The sequence below is a fragment of the Harpia harpyja genome, chromosome 23 (genome assembly GCF_026419915.1).
Source record: "Harpia harpyja isolate bHarHar1 chromosome 23, bHarHar1 primary haplotype, whole genome shotgun sequence".
NCBI classification, from domain to species: domain Eukaryota; kingdom Metazoa; phylum Chordata; class Aves; order Accipitriformes; family Accipitridae; genus Harpia; species Harpia harpyja.
Window position 1 is genome coordinate 45,104 of NC_068962.1, and position 22,339 is coordinate 67,442.

Below are 22,339 nucleotides of genomic sequence, written 5' to 3' on the forward strand. Positions count from 1 at the left end.
ATGTCAGGATGCGGGGAAGAAGTCCCAGTCCGAGAAAACGGATGGCTAGAGAGCGGGGCTGCTGACGCAGCCCGGAAGAACGCCGCAAAAGAGGACCGACCGGAACCCGCCGAGACCGATCCACGCTTTAGAGCTCCGAACGCAAGAAAAGCAGCGCCCGATTAACACCGGGCCGATGAGTACGGGCATTCGAGACCCTAGGGACGGCACCCGAAGCGCATGCCACGCTCCTCCGGCGCAAAGCGCGACGAGGACATCGAGACCTGAGGAAGGTCAAAGGCACAGAAGACAGACTACGCAAACTACACACCACTGCAGACACAGGCTGGACCTGCCCTGCCCGGCACACGCAGGTCTCGCGCTGAAAAGCAACCCGCTCCCTTTGCCTGCCTAAAGGGGACTGCTTTGGGACAGCCCTCTCTCCTGCACTAACTTTAAAACCCCTCCCTGCAATTCCCAGCTTCGTCCCTCCCTCCCAGCCTCTCCCCAGCCCTGGTCCCTCAACGTAGCTTTCAGAGGGCCGAGGGGCTGAGTCCATCCTCCACAAAAACCACACAGGCTAACTGGGATGTTCCTCAAGGGGACACATTGGTCTTCAACATCTGCAATAGAAAAAGCACAGAAAAAAAATAAACCAGAAAAGGGAGTAAGCATCCCGCCAGCCAACGCCAACTACTTCCCCAACTCCCCCCTCCTCACAAGCGCCACCGTGTTCACTTCCCCGCTCATTCCAGAATCAGACCCTGCAGCCATCGTCACTCATGGTACCTAAGGTACCAAGACACACCAAATTAGCATGGCGCTCATGAGAAGTCATCGGCCCCACGCTCCTCCTCGCTAATCCACAGCTCTCCTCAAACGCTCATCCAATTCAAAGATAGCCCCCACAGCGCCTCCAAAACAGAAGGTAAATGCTTAACCGAGCAGCCACATAATACTTTGCTGTTCAACACTGACCCGACCGACAACCGCCTCACCTTCTCGGACCGCTCATTGGCATGCAGCTTTGCAGGAGACCTTATAGCAGACTTCATGGTATGTAAAGGGTGCCTATAAGAAACCTGGAGAGGCTCTTTTTACAAGGGTGTACAGCAATAGGACAAGGTGGTAACAACTTTAGTCCTAAAGAGGGTACATTTAGTTTAGGTGTTAGGAAGAAGTTTCTCACTATGGGTGGCGAGGCACTGGAACGGGTTGCCCAGAGAACCTGCGGATGCTCCCTCCCTGGAAGCATTCGAGACCAGGTCAGACGGGGCTTTGAGCAACCTGGTCTTGCAGAAGGTGTCCCTACCCATTGCCGGGGGGGTTGGAACCAGAGGATCTTTATGGTCCCTTCCAACCCAAACCATTCTATGACATCCAAATTCAACTGCAAAACTCATCTGAGAAAGGCTGGTGAACCCTCCTCCCTTTCCCCATCAGTCCCAAAACTTTAGAAACCCCTTTTCTTCTCCTCAACTGTCAGGAAAGCAACCCCACTGCTTCCTGACACCTCCTGCCCTCCATTTGCACCCCGGAACCCCCTTCAGTGGCTACTCCTCAGGAGCCGCTCTTCTGAGCCACATCCCAAATTCTGGGGGCACCTCCTAACCTACAACTTCCCAGAGACTCTGAGCTCTGCCACATGTCCACAAAATAAAGTTAAGTCCTAAGGCTTATAATCCACGAGGTGCCTGCCACAAGCTGCAAAGGTTCTAGGGACAACATGGCATTCTGTGGGCAATGAGGAAAGGCGACGAGGCATCCCAGGGCCTGAAAGGCGCTGTGCCTCCTGGCCCTTCTGCTTTCTTCAGAAATACTAAAACTCCATACACAGATGCATATAAGACGCTCACCCTAACCCCTGCTAAACAATGTCACCATCAGTCCTGTTAAGAGAGATACCAGCAACTTACACAGCATACAGCAGAACTGGTGAAAAAAACAAGGTTCTGTTTTCAATAAAGTTGGGAATTCCAGGAAAACACAATGCATGAAGAATTAAAAAAAAAAAAAAAAGCATACTATTAAACCCTCTCTCTACCCCTGAACACTCAAAACAAAATTACTGACCTGAAAAAAAGAGAGGAAAAAAAAAAAGCTGCATACAAGTGTTACTTTCTACCACACATGCTGCTGAACCTTGACTGGTCCTGAAGCTCTTACCTCAGGCAGACACCTCTTCCCAAAGAGCTGAGCCAGCTCAAAAGCTGCAAAGGACTCAAGGAAGAGCTGAGCACCAACACCAGAGAAACCCAGGAGCACAATGAACTCCCTCAGCAGAGGCTGTGGCTCAAATACCCTGACCCTCCGCCCACCACCCTTAGCACAATCACCTGGGAAAGGGGAAGGGCAAACCACCAGAAGTTATGAAGTCAGCTGGAGGAGCAGCAGCACTGTTCTCACCTGCCTTAAATTTACAGCAAGCAAAGCCCTGAACAGAGAAAGTAACCCCTGCAGGAAATGACACTACTTGCTCCTGTACTACAGCTACACCTATTGCATCAGCAATGTGACCGGGTAGAGAATTAAACTTAATTTTTCTGGGGTGTAGATAGAAAACAATAGATGTCCTTCTAAACTATGTAAGAAACTAGCTCATTAAATGCAATGACAATGTTGTTATCAAAATTGATGTGCTTTAGTTTCCTATAAAAAAGCCAAAACACTCTGGGGTTATGCTTCATTTTTAGCAAGACTGTGCATACCACCTAACTTCTACCAGAACTACCTTCTGGATAGGAATGAATCAAAAAGCAGAATTAGATCCCTTAAGAATTCCATCTCCAAAATATCTCTGGTTGCAAAATAAATTATTTACTGTGAATAGCCAATGATTCAGAGTCCCCCTGAGCGTGTCTCCAACTGACTCCCTTAACAGAGGTACAAGAGTCCCAAAGCGCAAAAGACACCAAAAAAACATGGAAATACACGGGGGGGACCAGGCAGCAGCCATGCCCCACAGGGACAGGCTGGGGGGGTGGGGCAACAACGCCCCCTGCAGTCATGCAGCAAAGGGTCGGCAGCAGCCACGCCCCCCGCAGTTTACGTGGGGACAGCAGCCACAAATGACACCGAGAAAACATGGAACTTCAGGGATACCCGGTGGGTGGGGGGAAGGGGGTGACGCCCCCACCAATCGACATGGGAAAAAACTCGCATGGAAGGTGGGTTAGATGGATAGTTTGGGGTGGAAAGATATGTGCGCAAGAACATGCACAGGCTGGGGGGGGCATGCATGAGGTTTACCTTCACCAGGGGCTCCACCCACGTAATGCACAGTAGGTAAACTCGTCTGGGATAATCTGCAACAGCAATTCCACTCTGGGTTCTTGACCCAACGCCAGATAATCCACACTGCCTGCCCCATGGAAGGGGGTGCTTCCCACAGGATGGGGCATCTGCTGAGCATCACCACACCCTTACGACAACACATCTGAAAAATTAAAATCACAAATTGTATTTCAGCATATTAAAAAAGTAACACCAAATGAGTAGAAGAATTCCAGCAAAGGGAGAGGCTAGCAGGTGCCCTAATTAGGACTCAAGCTAAACAGGTCAGCTCACAATACGACACATCCTTTAGAAGGTAGACTGATGAAAACTGGTTTGCTGCTAGATAACTGTATAAGTGAGATTTGATAAATGATCATATATTACCATTATGGTTGAAACAGTAGACAACGGGTAGCTGGGGACATAATTACAAAAGTGTAGTCAAGTGATTAACTAGTAATTATTCATAAGTTTTGCAGTTCTTTGCTCTTATGACTAGATAGTCCTGTACACTAGATGAGAACAATGCTGAAACTGACCACATGTGATTGAAACTGCATTAAGCTTCAAGATCAAAGAACAAGGACAAGAATAAAGACTTCAAGGACAGCCAACAGGAACTTCAAATGGGTCGGTGGTCGTAAAAGCAGCCCTTTGCCTCAAATGGATCCTTCATTGCGTATGATAGGATGTAGGCAGTACTAAGATAATCAGTTGCAATCATTTTTATGTATATGTATACTAATCTGATTAATATGCAATTAGTTATTCTATATAACCTGTTTGTGCTAAAGCTGTGGTATGCACGCTAGGTGGAAATATCCCCCGTGCATCCAGCGCTGCAATAAAGAATGCCTGCTTTCTAAAACTCCAAAACAAGTCTTAGAGAGTTTCTTTGACCGGCTTTTCAGTATCAGAGAGGTGCAATTGCAACAAAATGAGTCCAAAGGGGGCTTACAGAGCTAAAAGTGTGCTGCAGGGAAAATCTAAGACCTCGGGAGACATTGTGACAGTAGCAGAGGGCTTCTGAGAGGGACAGGCAAAAGAAGGCTCCAGGCCATGATGAAGAAGTCCAGAAGGGATTTGAACAGACTACAGATGTCCTCAGGGGACTAGGGACTGAACAGAGGTATGCTAGCTAGCATAGAGGACAACATGAGCATTCTGGAGATGAAAGATGGCATCAGGAAAGGTTCTCAGGGAGGGAGAAGGGTGCAAAGTGCACAACAGAGCCAAAAGAGGGCTGTGGGGCACAAGGATGGCCTCGGGAGACATGATGATGGGAGAAGAAGGGTGCTGAGAGTGAAAGACAGAAGGCAGCTCTGGGACACAATGCAAAACTCAAGAAGGTGTCCCAGCAATGTACAGATGTCCTCAGGGGATGAGCGACAGAATGGAGACATCCAAGATGGCAGTGAATAAGGTAAGAGTGCTCTGGGGCACAATGAAAGCCTCAGGAGGAATTGTCTCTGAATACGAAAGAAACAAAGCCTGCTACAGAACTCAAGGATAGCGATGGAACAGAAGGATGCTCGCAGGAAGCATTGTGACAGAAATAGAGGGGTGCTGAGGTAGACAGAGACACAGAAGAAGGCTCGAGGGCACAAAGATACTCGGGAGGAGATTTGGGGAGGAGATTTGAACACGGTACAGGTATCATGAGGGAGACTGACCCACTGGAGGCAAGCGAGATGGAAGAGAGGACAAAAAGACTGCTCTGAGGAAGAGGCAACGTTCTGACAAACCAAGGGGGGTGCAAATTACACCCAGAGATAAAAGCATGCCGAGGAGACCCTCTAAAGCCTGAGGATGAACCAAGAAAAGAGCCCTCCAAAAAATAAAAGTAGACATAGAAAGAAAATTAAAAAAAAATAAAAGGGTACAAGGCACAGGAGAAAAATTTAAAAATAGGGACAGAAAACTACATAAAAGTAGACACAGAAAAGAAATTCAAGAAGGCAGGCATTAAAGGAGGAAAAAAATTTAAAAATAGGGACAACAAACTAAGTAAATGGAGACATAAAGAAAATTCTAAAATTGACAACCTACCCAACTGTTGTGGTTTAACCCCAGCCAGCAACTAAGCAGCCGCTCACTCACTCCCACCACCACCCAGTGGGTTAGGGGAGAGAATCGAGGGGAAAAAAAAAAAAAAGTAAAACTTGTGGGTTGATATAAAGACAGTTTAATAGGACAGAAATGAAGATAATAATAAAATAATTGGAGATAATAATATACAAAACATAATACTTGGAGATAATATACAAAACAAGCGATGTGCAATGCAATTGCTCACCGCTCGCCTACCGATGCCCAGTTAGTTCCCAAGCAGTGATCCGGGGCCCCTGCTCCCCACCCCCAGCCAACTCCCCCCAGTTTATATACTGTGCATGACATCATAAGGTACGGAATATCCCTTTGGCCAGTTTAGGTCAGCTGTCCTGGCTGTGTCCCCTCCCAACTTCTTGTGCCCCTCCAGCCTTCTTGCTGGCTGGGCATGAGAAGCTGAAAAATACTTGACTTGTTTTAAATACTACTTAGCAACAACTGAAAACACCAGTGTGTTATTGTCGTGGTTTCAGCCCAGCCGGTAACAAAGGACCACGCAGCCGCTCGCTCACTCCTCCCGACCCCTCCGGTGGGATAGGGAGGAGACAGAGGAGAGAAAAGAAAAAAAACCTGGAACCTCGACGGTTGAGATAAGGGCAGTTTACTGGGACAAACAACAACGGTACTAATGAAAGAATATACAAAAAGTGCGATGCACAGTGCAACTGCTCACCGCCCGGAACGCGACGCTCCACCACTTACCCCACCGAAAGTCCAGAGCGCTCCCCCCAGCCCGCTCCCCATTTATATACCAAGCATGATGTCACATGGTATGGAATAGCTCCTTGGCTAGTTCAGGTCAGCTGCCCCGGCTATGCCCCCCCACCTCCGAGGTTCCTGTAAAAATTAACTCTATCCCAGCTGAACCCAGGACAGTTATCAACATTCTTCTCAAAATAAATCCAAACCATAACACTATACCAGCTACTAGAAAGAAAATTAACTCTATCCCAGCCAAAATCAGGACACCAACAGACAAGAAAGAATTAAAAAGTAGGGACAGGAGGTAGATAAAAGCAGATGTAGAGAAAAAAAAAATTAACAAGCAACAAGATTAAGAAAATAAAGGAAAAAAAAAGGGAACATCAAACTAAAACAAAATTTTAAAAGTGACAGCATTTTTAAATTACACAGCACAGACTAGAATAAAATATAAAGACAGTGAACTGGATAAAAGTAGATAAAAAAATAAAAGCAACAGGACACAGGAAATAAAAAAATAGGGTTAGACATCTTGATAAAAGTAGACACAGAAAATTTTAAAAGTCATAACATAGAGAACAGATAGGAAAAAAGGAAACAATAGAGACAGAAAAATACATAAAAGTGAACAAAGAAACAAAATTCAAAAGTGAAGGCATTAACAGAGGAAAAAAATTTAAAATAGCAAAAAAACCCCTAAATAGACGGTGTGAGAGGCTGAAAGAGTTAATGTCTCAAACATCATGGTGGGGCAAGTTCTGCTTAACAACAAACTCTGCATAATAAGGAACCCTGCATAGCAAGGAACCACAGGTGAAAAGAAGCAGATCAGCACCCATCAGCAACAGGAGGGGAAGGGCATGCCAGAGGGTGCACAGCTCCCTGTTCTGATAATGCTGTTCTGATATGCTGAGCAGGACAGCTCACCATGCGTGACAAAAGATCACATCTGCAGGGAAGGGGAAGTTACCCCCCAAACGACCCCCAAGTCCCAAAGGCTCACACACCACTCACTCATGACACCTAATTAACCTAACAAGTTTGAGTGCCTGCCCGAAGGAGGGGCAAGGACAATAAAAGGACACAAACTGAAGCCCCAGGTGTGCAAGCCCAGCAGGACTGGACCCCTCAGTTGACTGAACCAATGCTGCACCCAGGACTGGTGAAATCTTTCTCTTCTCTGTCTCTCTCTCTGTCTTGTATCTCTCTTTCTTTTTCCTTTTCTATAATCCCTACATTTTATCCTGTAAACATAAACCGTTGACCAAGTCTGGGACTAGGAGTGAATCCAGCTGCCCCTAGGCTCCTCTGTGAGAAGGAGTCTAGAAAGCAAAGGGGTCTGCTCTGAACCTCGTGACTCGACCGGAGGGCTCTCCTTCTTGTCTTCCCTGAAGTGATCCCAAAATAAGCAAGGCCTGTAGTATATGTCTGGTGATGTAGGGTTAGCACAGGTTACACAGTTTACTGATGTAGTTTCATGCCAATTTTTGTGGTGAGCGAATAAAGTTGAGTTTTGTGAGTTAAAGGATCCCTAGTGTCGTTTCACTTTAATCCTGACCTGGGAATCAGCAAACCTGAGTTGTCACCCTGAGAAAGTGAGATGTGACAGACGAAGGCATAGAAAGAACATTTTAAAAGCAACGGGGTATGGGACATACTAGAATGGATTAAAAAATAAAGACAGCAAACTGGCTAAAAATAGACGAGGAAAGAAAATTTAAAAGAGATGGGGTACAGGACAGACAGGAAAATTTAAAAAAAGGGAGTGACATCTTGATAAAAGTAGACATAGAATGGAAATTTTAAAAGCGACAAGATACAGTAAACAGGAAAAAATTAAAAATAGGGACAGAAAACAAGATAAAAGTACACCTAGAAAAAAAGATTTGAAAAGTAAAAGAATTATGAGAGAAAAAATTGAAAAATAGGGACAGTGAACTACATAAAAGTAGACATAGAAAATTTTAAAAGCAATGCAGTTCATGACAGACAGGAAAGAATTAAAAAATAGAAACAGTTACTGGATAAAAGAAGACATAGAAAGACCATTTTAAAAGCACAGCATTAAGGAATTAAAGGGAAAAAAATAGGGACAGCAAACTAAAACAGAGACAGGAAATTTTAAAAGCAATGGAGTCTAAGACAAAGGAAAAAATTTTAAAATATTGATAGGCTGAAAAAGAGAGAGATACATAGAAAGTAAATTTTAAAAGTGATGCGGTATAGGACAGGCAGGAAAGAATTAAAAACCAGTAATATGCAGCATCATAAAAGTAGACATAGAAGGAAAATTTAAAAAGTGATGGGGTACAGGACAGGAAAGAATTAAAAAACAGGGACAGAACTGGTTAACAGAGATAGAAAATTTTAAAAAGTGATGGGAATAAGGAAAAATGGAAAAGAATGAAAAATAGGGACAGCGAACTAAAGAAATAAAGATGTAGAACCAAAATCTAAAAAGCAACAGGCTACAGGACAGACAAGAAAGTATTAAACAATAGTGACAGCACACTAAATAGAGAAATAGAAAGGAAATGTAAAAGTGATGGAGTGCAAGACAGCGGAAAAATTAAAAAACAAAGTGAACTGGATAAAAGGTGACAGAAAGAAAATTTTAACAGTGACAGCATTAAAGAAAGGCTAGGGAAAAAAATAAAAAATAAGGATAGGGTGAATAATAGAGAGACACAGAGAAAGAAAATGTAAGAAGTGACAGGGTACACGACAGCCAGGAAAGAATCAAAAAGCTGTGATACACTGCTTGATAAAAGTAGACATAGAAGGAAAATTTAAAAAATTATGGCATACAGGACAGGAAAGATATTTAAAAATAGGGAGAGAAAAATAGATAAATAGAGATATGGAAAGAAAATTTTTAAAACAATGAGGTGCAAGACAGAGATGAAAAAACTAAAAATATATAGACAGTGAACTGTATAAAACTAGCCATAGAAAGAAAATTTAAAAAGCAACTGCTTACAGGACATACAGGAAAGAATTAAAAAATAGGGACAGCAAACAAACAGACACAGAAAGAAAATGTTAAAAGTGAGATGATAAAATTAAAAAACAAAGACAGTGAATAGGTTAAAGTAGGCATAGAAAGCAAATTGGAAAAAAGTGACAGGTGTCATGGTTTAACCCCAGCTGGCAACTAAGCACCACCCAGCCGCTTGCTCGCTGCCCCCCTGCAGTGGGATGGGGGAGAAAAACCAGAAAAAAAGTAAAACTCACAGGTTGAGATAAAGCCAGTTTAATAGGTAAAGCAGAAGCCACACGCACAAGCAAAGCAAGACAAGGAATTCATTCCTTGAAGCGTCCCGCCAGCAGGCGGGTGTTCAGCCATCTCCAGGAAAGCAGGGCTCCATCATGCGTAACGGTTATGTGGGAAGACAAATGCCATCGCTCTGAATGTCCCCCCTTCCTTCTCCTTCCCCCAGCTTTATATGCTGAGCATGACATCGTATGGTCTGGAACAGCCCTCGGGTCAGTTGGGGTCAGCTGTCCCAGCTGTGTCCCCTCCCAGCTCCTTGTTCAGCCCCAGCCTGCTCACCGGTGGGGCAGGGTGGGAAGCAGAACAGCCCTTGACTCTGAGCAAGCACTGCTCAGCAATAACAAAAACATCCCTGTGTTATCAACGCTGTTTTCAGCACAACTCCAAAACGTAGCCCCATACTAGCTACTGGGAGGAAAATCAACTCTATCCCAGCCCAAACCAGCACAACAGGGTACATGACAGAGACAAAAGAATTAAAAAATAGGGACAGCTAACTAAACAAACAGACATAGGAAGAAAATTTAAAAGGTGATGGGCTACATGACAGACAGGAATAACTTAAAGACAGTGAATAGGTTAAAGTAGACATAGAAAGAAAAAGTAAAAAGCAACGGGGTACACAATAGTGAGGAAAGAATTAAAAAACAGTGATACACAGCTCGATAGAAGTAGACATAGAAGGAAAATTTAAGAAGTGATTGGGTACAGGACAGAAAAAATTTTAAAAATAGCCACAGTGAACTAAAACTGAGAAATATAAAGGAAATTTAAAAGTATCACAGGGGCACAGGACAGAGAGATAAAAAATAAAGACAGTAAACTGGATAAAAGTAGACATAGAAAGCAAATTTTCAAAGCAACAGGGTACACAACAGACAGGAAATAATGAAAAAATAGCAACAGGCAGCTTCATAAATGTAGATGTAGCATCGTGGTTTAACCCTGGCTGGCAACTAAGTACCATACAGCTGCTCACTTACTCCCTCCTACAGTGGGATAGGGGGAGAATCAGGAGGGTAAATGTGAGAAACTCATGGGTTGATATAAAAAGTTTAATAATTAAAAAGACTTTTTTTTAAAAGTTGTAACAGAAAAAAAAAACCCAGCAAATGAAAACATTTGCTTACCACCAACTGACCGATGCCCAGCCAGTCTCAAGCAACTGGGTACAGGACAAAGAGGGAAGAATTAAAATATAGGGTCAGGGAGACAGAGAAGGGAAAACATAGAAATTAAATTTTAAAAGTAATGGGGTACAAGGCGGTGCAGAAAAAATAAAAAACAGGGAGAAGCAGCTGGTTAGAGAGAGGCATATTAAACATTTAAAAGGCAACAGGGTACTGGGCAGAGTTGACAGAAGAATAACAAGTTTTGAGGAGCCATACACATAGGTGGGCAGGCAGAGAGGGAGACGGAGGAAGGGAGGCGGAGGTGGGCCAGGATGTAGAGGAGAGGATGTGCGACTCACCACAGCTCCTGGTGCCGGCAGGAGACCTTCACCGCCCCGACGTTTCTCTCTCTGCCTCTGCCCCTTCCTCCTCCCCAGTGCCGGCTGCCTGACCCTCACCCACTCGGCAGCACGCAGCGGACGCCTCAATGCTCCTCATCCACAAGGCTTCCTTGATACGTGGCGGCTCACGCATGTAGCCAACAGAGGCCAGGAACAGCTCAGAGGGATCCTTCCTTGCCACGGGGACTGGCCATTCCTTGCTGCAGGCACCTACCAGCCAGACCCCCTTGCACTCCCTCCTCGGCCAGTTCCCCTGCCCAGGCAGCCCCCTTTACAGCTGGAGCCCCTTCACACAGCAGGGCCAGCCCCATCCTCAACCTCACTGGCCACACCTGGGGCCATCCCAGCCCCAGCTGGAGCCCATCAGGAACAGGGGCCATTGCCAAAGCCCCACAGCATATTATCCCTGCCCCTGCACCTACCCACATCCAGGGACACAGAGGAGGCAGGAAAAATTTATTCATTAATGCATATAAGAAATCCTGGCAATGAGTTGGCTACAAGGCTCAGTGCCCAAAGGCAGCAGGATGGGGTGATAAAAGGGAAGAGTAAAGCAGGAGGAAGGACAGAGGGACACAGAGGTGCAAGACAGGGAGCCAGAAAATGGGATGCTGGGAACAAGAGAGGGACGAGAAGCAGGAAAACAGTGTAGAGAGAGAAGCGCAGAGAGACTGAGCAAAACAACAGGGATGGAGATGGAGGAATAAATAATAGGAAGTGGGGGAGAGAAGGTGAAGGGACTGGCAGGACAACAAGATAAAGACAGGACAAGGGACAGGGAAACATTCTCAAGTGATATGGGAGAAGAAACAGCAAGAACTAGAAAACAGAAACAGGGAGCCAGGTAGAGAGAAAATTTTCAAAAAGCAACAGCATATGAGAAACATAGGCAAGAACTAACAAATAGGCACAGGGAGACAGAAAGAGGGAGAGGTAGAAAGAAAATCTAAGAAGTGACAGGGTACAGGACAGAGAGGGAAGAGTTAAGAACTAGAGACAGGGAGATGGATAGAAGGAAACAGAAAATTTTGAAAGCAACAGGGTACAAGAATCAAAAAGTAGGTACATGGAGCTGCATAGAGGGAGACATAAGAACGAAATTTGAAAAGCAACAGGGTGAGAAATTAAAATAAGGTCAGGGAGACAAAAAGAAGGAAAAGTAGCAAGAAAATTTAAAAAGCAACTGGGTTTAAGAAACATGCAAGAATTTAAATAAGGATGGAGAAGTAGAAAGTTTCAAAAGTGACGACATACAAGAAACATAGGCCAGATTTTAAAAATAGGGACAGGGAGCCTGAGAGAAGGAAACTGTGGTGGGTTGACCTTGGCTGGCTGACGAGCGTCCACCAAGCCACTCTACCATTCCCCCTCCTCAACAAGACCGGAGGGTAGAAAATACAACAAAAAAGCTTGTGGGTCAAGATACGGACAGAGCAATCGCTCACCAATTACTGTCACAGGCAAAACAGACTCGACTTGGGGAAATTAATTTATTGTCAGTCAAAATCAGAGTACAATACGAACAAATCTGAAAAACACCTTCCCCCCACCCCTCTCTTTTTTTCCTGGGCTCATCTTCACTCCTGACTTCTCTACCTCCTCCTACCGAGCAGCACAGGGGGAGAAGGAGGGGGGGGTTGCAGTCAGTTCATCACAAGTTGTCTCTGCTGCTCCTTCCTTCTTTGTGCTCTTCTTCTGTTCCAGTGTGGTGTCACTCCCATGGGGCCGCAGGTCCTGCCAGAAAACCTGCTCCAGTGTGGGCTCCTCTCCACAGCGTCACAGCCTCCTTCGGGTGAATCCGCCTGCTCTGGCGAGGGGTCCTCCATCGGCTGCAGGGTGCATATCTGCTCCGCCATGGACCTCCGTGGGCTGCAGGGGGACAGCCTGTGTCACCATGGTCTTCACTGCAGGCTGCAGGGGAATCTCTGCTTTAGGACCTGGATCACCACCTCCTTTTTCTTCTTCACTGACCTTGGTGTCTGCAGGACTGACAGCTTCTGCACAGCTTTTTTTTAGCCCTTCTTAAATATCACAGAGGTGCTACCAGCGTTGCTGGTTGGCTCAGCTTTGACCAGTAGCAGCTCCATCTTGGAGCTGGAACTGGCTGTGCCCAACATGGGGGCAAGTCCTGGTGTCTTCTCACAGAACCCACCCCTGCAGCCCCTATCCACTCCCCTGCCCCAGCTTGCCACACAAACTCACTACAACAGTGATCGGCTACAGGGCAGAGAGGCGGGATTGAAAAGTAAGGAAAGGGAGACAGAGAGAGACAGGGTGGGGAAATAGCAATGGGCTACAGGACAGAGAGGAGGAACTAATAAAAAAGGAGAGGGTACCAGACAGAGAGATGGATAAAAACAAATATTAGTGATGAGCCACAGGGCAAACGGAAGAATTAAAAAACGGGACAGTGAGGTAGATGAGAGAGACTGAGAAATATCAAAAACACTGATGATCTAAAGGGGAGAGAGAGGGGAAATAAAGAATAGGGACAGGGAACCAGACAGAGAGAGAATAATAAAGACAAAAATGGGCTATGGGACAGTGAGGGAAGAAGTTAAAACATAGGGACAGGGACCTGGAACAAGAGAATCTAAGAAAGTAAAAGTGTATCCAGAATACAGGGCAGAGAAAGGAATTTAAAAATAGAGACACAGCATCAGACAGGTGAGAGCGGTGGGAATTGTGAAGGGCTAAAGGGCAGACAGGGAGGAATTAACAAGATTGGGATAAGAAGACAGACGGATAGATGGAGAAAGACAAAGGAGTGATGGGCTGCAAGGCAGAGACAGAGAATAAAAAAAAGAGGGATGGGACAGGTCAGAAGTGCAGAGAGAAAAAGAAAACAGAGAGGCAGAACAACAGAGAAAGAGGGGGACTTAGAGAACAAGAAAGGGAGAGGTACAGAAAAAAAAAAAACACAAAAAAATTAAAGCAGTGAGAGAAAGAGAAGGTGGGGGCAGGGAGGGACTGAGATGCAGAAGAGGGGTGACACAGCCCCAGGGGTCCAGGACTCGCTGTACCTCCTGCTGTTGGAGCTGCTGGGAGAATTTGACAGTTCAGACATGTCTGTCTCTCTCTCCCTCTCCCTTCCTCCTCTGTAGCTGCACTCACTTGACTGTCATCCACCTAAGAGAATAGATTGGTGTCTTCCAGCTCTTACAATATGAGGCTTCCTAGAAACACAGCCTCACATGCACACACACTACATGGCTGTACTGTGGTTTTGGTTATGCATACAGACCCTGCCGTGCACACTGGTGATCGGACCTGCTGAGGACTACACTAGGAAGGATCCATCCTCACCTGGAGAGGCAGGCTATCTCCTGTCTGCAGCTGGTGGCTGGATCCTCTTTATTTTATTCTTCAGCAGCTTTACCATTCTGTGGCCTCTCCAGCTTCAGCGTCAGCTTCAGCAGCTCCTGTCCACAGCCAGTAAGCGCTCCACCTGTCCCTCTGCGCTCCCGCGCCGCGAGGAGAGGGAGGCCAGGCAGAGACAGCCCACGCAAGCCTGAGGCTGCTGCAGTCAACGGCATCCCCAGGGGACGAACAGACAACCGCACCCACAGCGTGGCCTCTGGGAGAAGGAAAGAGGCAGCAGTGACCATTATTACCGCAGCTCGACCCTGGCCGGAGCCCCTCCTTCCGCAGACGCCGCTCATTCCCCGCGCCGCTGCTAACGGCACCCCCGTTAAGGGAGACTCCAGACCACCGCAGGGCCAGCTTGCTGCCCTCGCGACAGGGCTCGGGGGCTGCCTGCGGCTACAGCGCAGGCTTCAGGGGAGGGGCTGGAGCTGGGGGCAGCCGCACGGGCCGAGCGGGGCCGGGGGAGCTCTGGCGACTCGGGCGGGTGCCCGCTGGCCGCGCCTGGGGGGTGCCCGCCTCCGTCCCCTCTTCCCTTCTACCGGCTCTCTCTCGGGGAACTCCCCGGCGCTGCCCTGGCCCGGCTCGCCTCCGGCGGACCGGCAGCCTGCCGCGGCGGCCGCTTCGCAGCTTCCCGTCCCGCCAGCCCCGGGCGGCCAGCGGGCAGGAGGCACCCCTCGCCCTCGCCCCCGCCCCCGCCGGAGGGGATCGCTCGCCTCACCCGCGGTCCCGGCGCTCGCCCGCTGCCGCCGAGACCCGCGCGCCGCCACGCTGCTCCCGGGGACCGCGCATGCGCCGGAGGGGCCGGAGCCGGCGCGCCAACGCCGGGCTGCCCCACGCGCAGGACGGCGCATGCGCCCGGGAGGGCTGGTCGGGGAGCGGGCGCAGCGGGAAGCCCGCGGAAAACCACGCGAAACCGGCAACGCTCCTGAGTCTGACCTGGTCGCACTCCGGGGGCCGCGGCGGCGGCAGCAGCGAGGACTACGCCGCGCCCGAGAGCCACGCGGCTGCCCGGCCGCCGAGTCCGCGGAAACTACAGCTCCCGGCATGCTCCGAGGGGACGCCGCTTCCGTTTCCGCCCACCCCCACGCCGGCGCAGCCGCAGTCCCCGCCGAGCCCCCAGCGCCGCTCCGGCGCGCTCCCGCCGCCGGCTCCGGACAGTCCCCGCCGCCGGCTCCGGCACGGCGCGGCACCCCCCCGCCCGGCTCCGGCTCCGGTCAGTCCCCGTCGCCGCCGCTCCGGCACGGCGCGGCACCCCCCGCCCGGCTCCGGGCAGCGCCCGCCGCCGCCGCTCCGGCACGGCGCGGCCCCGCCCCGCTGCCGCTCCGCGCGTCCGGCACGGACCCCGCCGTCCTCCTCGGGGCTTTCCCCGGGACCCGCCGGGCGATCGCGCAAGCCCCGCCACGGGGCCCGGGCCCCCCCCGGCCCACGTGCTCCCGGCCCCCCGCGAGCCCCCAGGGCCCCGGCCCCCCCCCCGGCCTCGGCACAGGCGGCCCCCACCTCCCCCGGGCCACCCCCGCCTGGGACGGTCGCGGTCCGAGGGGCGCCCGGCCCCGCTCACCTTCTCCCGAGGGGCAGCCGCAGCCCGGCCACCGCTCTGCTCTGCTCCGCTCCTGCCTGGGCTCCCACCGGCCCCGCCGCGGCCCCTCCCCCGGCAGCCCCCCCTTCCCAGGGAGGGGCCGTCGCCATCAGCCTCACTGCCCGCACCTGGGGCTCCTCCAGCCCCGGCCCGCAGCTGCGGTACCGAAATCCCGAATAAAACTCCACAACACCCATGGGAAGTTCAGAAGCAGGCGCTTCGTTTATGGAATGAAAGATGTCAAAGTAAGATGACTCTTGACGAGCTGTTCACTGGGGTAAAAATACAGATTTTAATACCCGTCTTATTTTAGTTCTAAGACTTGGCAATTGCCAGGTATCATCTTTTCGATTTACCCAGGTCCACCGCCGAGGCCACAAGGGAGATTTCTTCCAGAGAGAGGATAGAGTTATTAAGTCTAAAGTCCATTATTTGCTTTTGTCCTTCAGGAAGAGGTGAGTGGAGCATCTATCATCACTATTCACCCACACAGTTAACCCTAAACTTTTCACCTGTCCTTTAATACAGTCACTTCCAAGCTAATTTTTTTCCATTATTAAGAGGGGACCCAGGATCATTTAAAATATTATTCTACTTTCTACAAATACATGCCCCATCTTAGAGTTTTAGCTACTAGAGAAAGTCTTTGGATTTTGGGGTCAGAGGAGTTGCAAGTCTAAACTTTCATACCCTTCTCTTTAGGATGTGCGATTTTTCTCTGTATGTCTAAACCAATCTAAATTTCCCTAGATGGTCCTGACTCTGGGTGGATCTAACAAGGATCCTGGAACTCCAGTAAATTCTAAACATCGTTTTATATTTTAAATATGGTCCCAAGTTCCTTTCTGCACTTGTCTCTACGGTTTTGGCAACTGACAGCCCCAAGGGGTCTTTGTACAAGTTTCTCCCGAAGGGCGATAAATTTATTCTTTTGTCCGTGAGGTGGATGCTTTGGTAATGTTATAATTCAAAATGCTATAATTCCTTCTTTCAAATTTAAAAAAATAATTGCCTTTTAAATCCATCCAATTTAATTTGCTAAAATGATTCTCATTGTTCTACGTCTTTTCTCAAGTTTTGGTTAAATTCAGTGTCAGTATTCTCCACGGAACTAGATTTTCATCTGACTTTGGAATCGGAAGGCAGGCTGTTATCGAGGTTAAATTTTGTGTCTTTACAAAACTTCGAATCAATTCCAAAACTAGAATTTTTTTTTTTTAATCAAAATTACAGAAACAGTTAATATCAAGATTAATAGCTCAAACAATAATTGTTTCATTTTGTTTATCTTATGTTTAGAACCCCTCAAAAAAAATACTTAAACCCTATAACACACAAAAAGATTACTGCCCTTGACAATATTCCTAATAGCAACCCCAATATTATAAACTTTACACAATTGTTTTCCCAAATAGATAACGTGAAACTTACTTACAGGTTTTCAGTTTCAAAGGGCCAGTTTCTTTAGACTTCCAATTCCCTGTTGGTGCTTTCTTTAGTCTTGAATAATGAAGCCAAGGTTCTTCTCCCAGACCTTTACTGCTGTAAGTGTTGTTAAAATGACTCGATACGGTCCTTTCCACTTCTCAGTGATTTTATATATATTCAGTCTCCCGGTCGGAAGGGATGCGCTGCAACGTCCAATTCTAAGGGTCCAGCTGCGGAGACATACTGACGAAGTTCTTGAAAAGAATTTCTTAAAGAAATCATAACACCTTTTAAAAACATATCTCCAAAGCCACTCAAGATACTCAGAACATAGGTCTCTTGATACGGTCTTTCATATAACATTGCATAATGACTTAAATTTTCTTTCTCTTCTGGCTGTACTCTGATTCTTAATAGAGCCATGGGTAAGGCTTTAAAACCCATGTGAGTGAGGTTTCCTGACAAATTTTACTCAACCGTTGCTTAAGGGTATAGTTCATTCTTTCTTACCCCCCCCCCCCACTTGCTTGTGGTCTATATGGGGTGTGATAGTCTCAATCTATAGATAATACTTTGCTCAGCTTGTCTCATCATCTTTGCTATAAAATGAGGGCCATTGTCAGATGACATTCTTACAGGCACCCCATATTTTGGCATTATCTCTTTGAGCAAGACTCTAACTACTTCTCTTGCTTTGTCGGTGCGACAAGGGAAAGCCTCGGGCCACCCAGTAAAGATATCAACTAAAACTAGGATAGATCCTTCTTTTCAAGGCAATTCTGTAAAATCTATTTGCTAGTATTCCCCTAAAAAATTTCCTTATTTAATAGTTCCAAAGATAATCTTATTACTGATTCAGGGATCATTTTATATATAAATTTCACATCCGCTTATAAATGTTTAAACAATCTTTGTCATATTTTACTTTCTGTTCCCCGATAGCCTTTGTTATGTTCAGCTCGGGCAGTTTCTCTTATTATTGTGGGCGGGACTATTATTTGACCTGTCGGTGTTACAGCCTGTCCTGTTTCATTTTGTTAGCCTGTAATCTAACAATTAATTCTTCCATCTTTTTCATTATAATTTGGAGTTTCTTTGGGCAATTTTATACTTTTCTCTGGAACTAGCGCTAGGATGCCTTTTTCTGCAGCCTCTTTAGCAGCTTTATCAGCCAGTCGGTTACCTGCGTTAGGAACAGTCTTACCTAACTGATGCGCTTTACAGCGCGTTATCGTGACTGCTGTTGGTTTTTGAACGGTTTCTAACAATTTCGGTATTTGTTCTGCATGCTGAATGGTGGTTCCTTGTGCAGATAACAGTCCTCTTTCTCTCCATATCGCTCCATGCGCACGTACTACTCCAAAAGCATACTTTGAGTCTGTCCAAATGTTGACTCGCTTTCCCTGACTTAGTTCCAGAGCTCGAATAAGAGCTATCAATTCAGCCTTTTGGGCAGATATCATCGAAGGCAAAGTTCGCAACGCAATTACCTCCTCGGTTGTTATTGTCTATCTCGATAAACGTTTTCCTTCACAGATGAAACCGCTTCCGTCGGTATAGAGTTCCCAGTCTGTTTCTTCTAGCGGCACATCTCCGAGATCCAGTCAGCTGGGGTAAACTCTTTCGATTGTCTGCAAGCAGTCACGTTCCAGTTCTCCTTTAACTTGACCAGTTGTTGAAAACGCAACAGGGTTAACGGTGGTAGTAGTTCTTAAGTAAACATCATCTTGTTCCAGCAACACCACTCGGTATTTCAGCATTCTGCTAGGGGATAACCAATGCCCCCCTTTCTGTTTTAGCGCAACAGTTATCGTATGGGAAACGTACAGCGATCCTTTGTCCTCAGGTGAACTTACAAGCTTCCTGGATCAGTAGCGCAGTTGCAGCGACGGCTCTCAGATGACCAGAGCATCCCAGACTCACGTGATCTAATCGCTTCGAGAAGCAGGCCACAGCTCGCCCACTTGGCCCTAAATATTGGGCCAGGATGCCCAGAGCTATACCTCTTCTTTCGCGAGTAAAAAGTTCAAATGTCTTTGTGAGATCTGGCAGGCCTAGGGCTGGCACCCCTATTACAGCCTGTTTCAATTCTTTGAAAGTAGCTTTCTCGGCATCAGTCCAATCCATTGCTTGAGGTTTTGAGCTGCTCCTATAAAGGTCGGACCTGCAAGCCACAACTGATAATCGACAGGTGACACCACGCAACCGTTCCCGGAAATGCTCTTCATTAATTTGTTAGTCTTAGGTTCGGGGAGACGACAAATTGCCTCTTTGCTCTCAGTTCCTAATTGTCCTTTTAGGATTTTAAAACTCAAATAAGTTTCTTCTTTCTGGGTTATTTGGGTTTTTTCTTTTGACACTCGATAGCCACCGATTCCCAAAAACTTCAAAAGGCTAAGAGTTAACTTGGTGCATTGTTCTTCTGTCTCAGCTGCAATTAATAAATCATCCACATATTGCAACAAGATTCCTTCATTATTTTCTTTCTTCCAAAGCTCTAATTCTCGTGCCAATGGATTTCCAAAAATGGTAGGGCTGTTCTTAAAGCCTTGAGACAAGACTGTCCGTGTATATTGTCTTTTTCTCCCAGTCTCAGGATTTTCCCATTCAAAAGCAAAAAGCTCTTGACTGTTGGGATCCAAGGGAATACAGAACAAGGCATCTTTTCAGTCTAACACTGTGAACCGTTCTCGTTTCTCTGTTAGGGTTGTTAACACAGTATAAGGATTTGCTACTACCGGATGAATATCTTGTACTATTTGATTTATTGCTCTGAGGTGTTGAACTAATCTATAATCTTTTTCATTAGCCTTTTAACAGGCAAGGTCGGGGTGTTATATTTGGATTCACATTCTGTTAACAATTTATATCTTAAAAATTTTTGTATTATCAATACTAACCCTTTCCGGCTTTCCAGTTTTAGGGGGTATGGCTTAATTCTTAGCGGATTCGATCCTGGCTTTAAATCAAGTCTCACAGGTTCTGCTTTTTGGATTTACCGGGAACTTCCCAGTCCAGACGATTGGAATTACAGCATTATACTTTGACTGGTATGATCTTCTGCTTTCGGTAACCATCCTGTAACAACAAAGCCACCGCTTCGATACGTTTAGTTTCTGGAATTAAAATTTTAATCTCTCCATTTTTTAATTTAATTTCTGCCTCTAAGTTCTCCAGGAGATCTCCCCTTAACAGGAGTTTAGGAGAATTTGGCACATACAAAAACTGCCGAGTGACCCGTTGCTTTCCTAATTTCATTGTTAAAGATTTAAAGAAGGGTCTAGTTTCTCGTTCACTTGTTGCACCACCACCACCAATTTCTTCAAAACTTAACTCTCCCTCTAAGGTATTTAAAACTGAAAAGGTGACTCTAGCGTCAATTCAAATTCAATTTTCTGTTCTCCCAGTTTAGCTGTAACCAGAGCTTCTGCTGGGAGACTCCCCTCCGGTCCCCGTCAGCTACGTTCACTTAAAAAGAACAAATCTACCTATGGCACTTCATTCCATTTACTCTCTCTCCTACAAAACAACAGTAATTGCAATATAGTATTATAACTCAAAGTTCTGTTTGTTTCCCATTTTTCCTGCAATTCACCCCGGTGTGCCAATAAACATCCCAACGGTGATGTTTTTGGTATCTTTTCATCAGCAGTTCTATTTCCTGCACTCTTATTCTTAAACAATTTTGCTAATGCCATTATACTTATATACATTCAAATCCCAAATCCCAAACAAACGCAAATGACAGTTGTCCCAAGTAATACACAAAGTCCAACCCAGCAATAGCTTTCGCTTACAACTTAGGGGCAGACGCCTAGGCTTCCACTGCAAACGGGTACCCTCCAAGCCCCAACCCTGCGAAGCTTTCACCGCGCCTCACGGGCAGGCTTTCCAAACAAATTCCAAAGAAGCAGCGCCTTACCTTTTTTCCAGGGAACGCCGCGAGGAGCTTTGTGAGTCGAGGGCGATGGTTCTCCCCGAGAATACCTAGGCGCCGGCCGGAGTTTGATCGACACTCGATCTCGTCCGGTCTCACTCGCAAGGTCCCGTCTGGGTCGCCAAAACCGTTACCGAAATCCGGAATAGAACTCCTTAACACCAACGTGAAGTTAAGAAGCGGGCACTTCGTTTATCGCAGCGCTGGGGACACGGGGGATCGCTCCTCCAAAGGCGTGTCCCACTTAGTATCAAAATCCGTCAGTTTTTACAGACTTTTTCTGTCAGGTCGTTGTTACGTAAGGTCTTTCCATAAAAAGGCATACTATGCTCGTTCTTAAATGTAACCTTTCTAAGGATTGGTCCTTTGATTATATAACCTTATCAATATTCTTATTTAAAAACAATCATTGGTCAGTTACACTTAGCTCTACTGACTGGAATCTTCGATACTCAAATCAAGATGGGAAGGGTAAGGGGGTTTCCAAGCAGCAAACTGGCGTCCACGACGGTTTCCTTCGTTTCTTGAAACGGAACATAGAAAAACCTGTAACTTCCTGGTGAGGTTTCTAGGGTTAGCTATTTCCAACCTTAACAATATTAAGGTTCCGATAGTCACACGTAACGCAGTTCCTAAAGTTTCTATGGCTACGTTTCAAACGTAACAATCCTATACGTTACGCTTCACAATTTTACTTCTTAATCAAACCTAACTCTTCTATGTGATTAAATTTTGATTTCTTTACCAGAATATTTGCAACAGCTGGAGCCCAGCAGGAACAGGGGGGGCACGGCCCGACCCCCCCCAGCGCCTCACCTCCTCCTCCCCAGGCTCCCTCACGGCCCCTCGCCCCGTGCAAAGGGAGCGCAAACGCAGCCCGGAGGGCAACGGGGCCGGCCGGCCGGCCGGCGTCCGTTCGGTCAGTCGCGCGCCTAACGAGTCCTGCCAGCGAGTCCGCTCCGGGGCTCGGGGCCCCCCCCGACGCTCCCCCTGCCCCTGGGACGCCTCTGATAGCATATTTCCATACATGCTGTATGGCACGTCTAAATAGTTTTGGATGGTTTTAATATTTTGTACCAGCCGTGGAAACTGGTTTGCTGCTAGGTGACTGTAAAAGTGACATTTAGTAAATAATTATTAGAAATCTTACACTAACGCGATGATTGAAACAATAGACAA

General features: G+C 46.9%; 2 long non-coding RNA genes across 2 annotated transcripts; one reads left to right on the forward strand and one right to left on the reverse strand.

Annotated features, from left to right (window-relative positions):
* Nucleotides 1-1,004: 1,004 nt before the first annotated feature.
* LOC128135679 (uncharacterized) lies at nt 1,005-11,933 on the reverse strand. Its single transcript, XR_008233201.1, has 3 exons — nt 11,276-11,933; nt 10,471-10,505; nt 1,005-1,061 (listed from the first exon to the last, which is right to left on the reverse strand). It is a non-coding gene; the product is annotated as an uncharacterized LOC128135679 (long non-coding RNA).
* A 4,130-nt stretch (nt 11,934-16,063) lies between these two features.
* Nucleotides 16,064-20,943, forward strand: LOC128135585 (uncharacterized). The gene is made up of 3 exons (XR_008233146.1): nt 16,064-16,250; nt 16,546-16,590; nt 20,147-20,943. It is a non-coding gene; the product is annotated as an uncharacterized LOC128135585 (long non-coding RNA).
* Nucleotides 20,944-22,339: the final 1,396 nt, after the last annotated feature.